The sequence below is a fragment of the Hibiscus syriacus genome, unplaced genomic scaffold (assembly GCF_006381635.1).
Source record: "Hibiscus syriacus cultivar Baekdansim isolate YM2019G1 unplaced genomic scaffold, ASM638163v2 tig00112347_pilon, whole genome shotgun sequence".
In the NCBI taxonomy this organism is placed as follows: domain Eukaryota; kingdom Viridiplantae; phylum Streptophyta; class Magnoliopsida; order Malvales; family Malvaceae; genus Hibiscus; species Hibiscus syriacus.
This window is the reverse complement of record NW_024063308.1, coordinates 309,275-315,980: the sequence shown is the minus strand read 5'-3', so window position 1 is coordinate 315,980 and position 6,706 is coordinate 309,275.

The following is a 6,706-nucleotide window of genomic DNA, read 5'->3' as shown; positions in this document are numbered from 1 at the left end:
GAGCAAAGAGGGGCAGCTGTAAACACTAATTTTTTCATACTATTTTTATTATTATTATTATTATATTATTATTATTAATATATATATATATATATATATACAAAGGCCCAAGATCGGGGCCTGATTACAACTCTGGCCCAACAGTAACCAAACCCGGTGGCCCAGATCCCAGAAGTCCTAGGGTTTCACAACCCTAGGTTTATATCCCGGCCGCCACCTCCAAGCTTCAAGAACATCCACGCGGCGCCACCACTGTCTCCAGCCACCTTGCCGACGCTTCAGTTCCAGATGGTCCAACCAGTTGCTGCCGACGCTGCTGCTTCCACGACGCCGGCCTCATCGAGCTTTCCAGAAGCCAGCTGCCTCACCAAATCAGTGCTCTATGGTGAGTCACCGCCATAGCTTGGTGACTCACCAAAGATGCTACCCATGGGACCGGTCTGAGGAGTACACTGTGGTGGCTATAAAAGCCACCACTGAACCTGCAAAGAACGACAGACAACAGAAAACAGAAAGAAAAAAAAACGAAAGGAAAAGGACACACAACAAAACGCCACGGCAGGAAACAGAGGCGATAACAACCAAAGAAAACAAACGAAAGAGAGCAAAACAATCACAACAACAACCAGAAAAGAAATAAAGAAGAAACGGGAAAGCAACTTACCAAAGAGGAGCCTCTACGAGCCACCGGAGAACCGAAACGTCGAAGAGAACTATCCTAGATCTACGACGATTGGTAAGGTTTTAAGCTAAAACAACCTATGATTCGGGTATAGAAAAAAATAGGCTTCGATTTGGGGTGGGTTTTATAATTTCCGGCCACCGTTAACGGTGGCCTGTGGCAGCGATCGGAGCTCGACAGCGGTGGCTGACCGGGACGGCTTCTCTCTAATTTTAGAGAGAAGCCAGAGAGAAATCTTCTCTCTCTCTGTTTGAGAGAAGAAGAGAAATGAAAATGAATGGTTGGCCCGAAGGGCCAGCCGGTTTAGGGTTTATAAACCCTCCTCCATACGACGTCGTTTAAGGGGGAGGAGTGTGCGTGTAATTTCTATCAGGGATAAACCCCGTCCGCAGTACTCCAAGTTGTATATCTTACATTTTAGTCACTAAAAGCAATTTTTGATTATTTTAATTTAGTCTTCTAATTTTATTTTATTTTAATTTAGTCCTTATCAGCATATATATATATTTAGGAAAATATCAAATTTAGTCCCTCATAGTTTATTAATTATTATTTTAATCACGTATTAATTAATTAGGTTAAATTACACTATTAATCATTATCTTTCATAATATTTCGAATTATTATCTTTATTTTTAATACTTTATATTTAGTTTTATAATTTTGAATTTCTTTTATTTTGATCATTATTTAATTACAATATTATTTTGTTATTACTTTTATATTTTAATTATTGCTTTAATTATTATTTTATTATTATCTTAGTCATATAAATATATATATATATATATATATATATATTTAAAAAAATAATAATGTTTATTTATTTTCGATATCAAAGAAAATGGCAGTCTTAATATAACTGGATGTCCTATTCTGGTATTTTAAATAATTAAATATTATAAAAATTATAATTTAGTTTTATTTAAATTATTAAAATTTTAATATATTTTTATTTATTAATATCAAAGAAGAGAATTGTCTTAAGATACATAGAAGTCCTTTTCTGATATTTCTAAATAAATAAATATTTTATTTATAAATGTATATAAATTAATTTTTTTTTTCATAATTATAATTTTGAAATAATAAGATTATAAATTAAATATATTTTGAATTTTTAAATTTCTAATAATAGAGACAATTTATAATTAAAAAGTACCAATTTTGGGTGTTGTAGGGGTGCTAATCCTTCCCTAAATGTAACCGACCACGAATCCCTTTTTATTATAAAAAAGAAAGAATTTTTGGTTATAAACGCATATCAGCTCATCTTTTAACTGATGTTTTCTTAAAAACTCTGTTAAAAGATAATTCTTAGGTATTCGACCTACCTAATCCAAAAGGTCGATGGCGACTCCCAAATTATTTAAAAAAATATTTATTCACATTACTTTTCCCGCCAAATAAAAAAAATTTCGTGCCCGGACGAAAACCGGTTACGACAGTACGGATTGGACAGAGTTTGAGACTAGACTGGTCCCTTTATTAGGGCAGTAAATGAAACAAGACCGATCGCGAGCTATTCCAGTTCGACGAGTTATATAAGACTTTTATGTTTTTAAGTTCAAGTTCGAACTTGAGCGTCAATTGAGTTAAGTCTGAGAATGTTTCAAGTTTAAGTTTTTTTTAGCTCGAGTCGAGCTTCAACTTTTTATTTTGACTCGAACTTGAAAATTTTTAAATTCACGAGCTTTCGAGTCAAATCAAGCTTGATAACTTTAAATTTATAAATTTTCAAATAGAATTGATTTCATTTTTCAAGCCGAGTCAAGCTCAGTTATACTCGAACTCGACTAAGCTCGTTTATAACCCTAAGCCTTCCTAAGTTTTTACACTAAAGCAAATACTTTTTCATAAATTGAAAACTCTCTTCACTAGCACCGTAGCACACTAGCTTCATACAAATATAATCTTATATAACAAAAAAAAAAGATCTAGATTTAAGTAGTTGCGTTTATCTAAACGTATGTGTTATCAATTGATTAAGAATTATTTTTCTTTTAAAAGGAGCTTTGTATATATTAAGTAGAGAACACATACAAAATCCAATCATAAGGATATTGTTAAAAAACCTTCCTAAGCTTAATTGGAGGAAAAAGAATTCACCTTACCATTGTCAAACAACATTGACATAATCAAACATAAAACGAATCAACTCTACACAGCTCAAACATCGTCGCACAAAAATGAGCATCATAGCAGCACCATTTTCGCATTCGAACCTCACTATGGAACCATAATATACCCGACCAGTTACATGACTTTAAGAACGACACAAACAGAAGCAAAAAGCAGAACACTACCCTCCCCAGAAAACCAAATACAGCACACTTTAGCAACAGCAATATCGATTTTCAAGGCCACTGTTGGAGCAAAGCATAAAAACCTGCAACATAACTGTCGAACCTCGGGTTTCATACCGAAAAGCAAACAACAGACCACAAACATGCTTCTCTGTCACAATCTCCACCACAGCCAACTAGATAAAATCCATTCATCCCTCCCAGGCCAAGAGTAGGAGATAACAGTAGCTCAAAACAACCAATATTCAACCATTCATTAAGCCACCAAGCGAGAACCAGAACTATCCCATGAAGCCGCTATACAGAACCAGAGAAACAGGTATTTTCTAGCAAACCCACTAAACAAACAATCATGACCAGCATGTCTTCTATTGGGAGCTACATTGAAACATAACAGAGCACTTACAACACCAAAAATCAATCTACCTTACTCAGCACAAGGTAATGCGTGTAATCGACCAGACGATAGGGAGAAACAGCACCAGCTCAACACACACATAAGACACAGCCTATTCAAATACCAGACCAGTGTCAAAGCGACCACAACTCGAACACCCGAAAGAGACATCCATGCCATCCACCTTTAACCAAACCATAGAGGTGCATAGGACAGCAAAAAGGCAACTAACAAACCAGAAGAGTATCACTGGCTAAAAAACAATCAACTACTTAGCAAAAGGCATTTGTAGAACCATCCCAACTAACCCACATCTAATCCATACCTACTAACAGATACTACACAATGTACACATTTCCAACTCAGAAACACGTGCAAATACTTGCACAATAAAACAATGGCAAGCAAAACCAAAACCATGCTCATCATATCTTTCAATTCAAGACCACAGTATCAAGCACCATGCGAAATGACCAAACTAACCACATTGTCATGATCCTGTCAAGACACAACATAAACTCACAATGACCAAAGCCAAGATAATATCAAAGAGAAATCTGCACATTATGATAGCCTTCCAAACAAACACCTCCACCTTAGGCGGAGCGAGATTGGACCATACAAGAGTCCAGAACTTGTCTCTCTCTATCTCAGTACCCACAACCACTGAACAGTAAACACTTGAAGTATATAGCCCATTTGTCGACCCTTACCACCTCAATCTATCCCCCTCACAATTAACTCTTGTGCCATTGTTGATTATACGCATAAAATCATCCCACATATTAAGCTCCCAAGTAAACAAAGCTCTCCTAATCTCAATTTTCCATTTCCATCTACCATTCACGTACAAACCGAACTCAGCCACTTTACCACATTTTTTAACCGCCACACTAAAGATTCTTGGAAAAGTCACTTTGAGAGAAGGTACCTCAGTCCAAAAATCTTCCCAAAAATCGGTGAAATGCGCCTCCTCAAGAGAAATTCTAAGATTACTGCTAAAAGGGTCATCCTCTACTGACAACGGCTGAATTATATTCCTCCACAAACGTGATACTTTATTAGGAGGTAACGGTTTTGGGATCAAAGAACATTCATTATATCCGTATTTAGCCACCACAAACTTTTTCCATTGACTTTCAGGCTCCCTCCCGAACCTCCAGATCCACTTATTTAAGAGGGCTCGATTTTTCACCCCAAGATCCACCACCCCCAAACCTCCTTGCGATTTAGGTCTACACACCCTTTTCCAATTAACCCAGTGAATGGCCTTGCTATTACTAGCGCCCCAAAGGAAGTTTGAAATAATACTTGTCAGTTTCGAGGACACTGCAACTGGCATTTGATACAACGAGAGATAATACACTGGCAAATTTGAGCACAGATTTAACTAACGTTATCCGACCACCAAAAGATAGAAGCTTTCCTTTCCAACCCTCGAGGCGCGAAGAGACTTTCTCTACGATTGGCTTCCATAAATCAACTATATTCCTAGACTGACCGAGCGGCAACCCAAGATAGATAGTAAGGAGCTTATCCCAACCACGTTTTAAGGCCTCAAAACAACTATCCTCTATGTTGATCCCAAATAACTCTGTCTTTCTAAGATTCAAGCTAAGCCCATCAGCGATCTCAAAAATTCTGAGGAGTCTTTTGATGTTAATTATGGAATCATCTCTCTAAAATTGGTATCAATATTTCTTTCAGTAGTATCACGGACATAAGTAGGAATTGTGATTAGATAACGAAAATCGATAACATTTGACAACAAAATAGCAAACATAATACGGTCATTGTTAAACATGTGCTCATGAAATTGTAGAAGAGCCCAAATTAAAGAAAATAACTATTACAAGAGTTGGCTTCATTCCAACAAAATCTCACTACCATGGGTTGTAAATATTCATTTTTTTTCCCTCTAAATAAAATCCTAAAATATTCGATTCCAGAAACAGTTAATTTTTTTAATATTCGGTTAACGATTAATTAACCGAAAATATTTAATATCTAATATATTACATATATTAAATACTTTTTTTAAGCTCAATTCTATTAGGAATTAATACCTAATTATTTTTTGGCCACACTAAAATCACTAAATTATCAAGAGATAATTAAAATTTAACCCAAATAATAAATACTTCTAATAAACTCAAATTAGTTTAACAAAATTATCAAGACGAAATATACAAAGTTTTGATCCAGATTTTAAAGAGACTGGAAGCGTGGTACAGGAAGGCCACCGTCTTCGATCAAAAGCAAGCCATGCAATAGTAACGCGTACTGCATGGCAAGAAAATAAACTGATCGGGGTTAATCGTTGTATCCCCTGGACTAGCTGTATGTGGAGGATCAAGGGATTCATAAAGGCGATTGGGTACTGTTCGATTCTTGAAGTCGAGTTGTGGGGATTGTATGAAGCCTATAAACGGCATGGAATCATAACTTGAAAGAAGTTTAATCTACTCAATCGGGGCGAGGATATGGAAAATCGCTCGCCACACATTGTTAATCTAATTGGTCGAGAATGGAGATTAATTTTCTACTTTGTGCCGAAGAAAGGAAACAAAGCTTGCGGACGGATTAACCAAGATTGCATAGGCTCCCTTTCAATATTCATTTTTTCAACCAACCGCTAGAGGAACTAAAACCAATTCTGTTATCAGAGGAGATAAACAGGATCCAGTATCTACCCGCTCCACATAATGATGCCAGAGTTCTATAGGATTTGTTAGCTATATCTCTTCATATTCAATGCATATATATATATATATATATATACAAATATATAGACACGAGGTAGGATCTAATTACAGTGTAAAACATTTTAGTTTTACTCTTTTTTAAAGATCGTTGGATGAGGGAAAATCAAAGACTGAGATTAACAATAGAAATGTGAAGATATTCACTGGAAAAAAAGGGGTTAATATCAGTCTTTGATTTCCTTTCATCCAATGATCCTAAAAAGATGTAAAACTAAAAGTTTTACACTAGGTGTAAGTGGATCCTAATCCTATATATATATATATATATATATATATATATTGAATTAACCAAATTTTGTTCAATTCAATTAATATTTTCAACAACAAAAATGTATTCAATTTATAATTAAAGAAAATAAATTCAATTAATCCAATTAATAGAAATTCGGCTCAGTTAATTACCAAATTAATTGATTAATCACACCTACCTACTGGTTCACTCTTGAAGCACTTAATCTCTTACTTTATTCCATCATCGTTGCTTGTCCCCTCCTTCAGAATTAAAACCGGCCGTTTCTCCCGTTAACAAAACTCCAGTTTACAAAATTGAATTTAA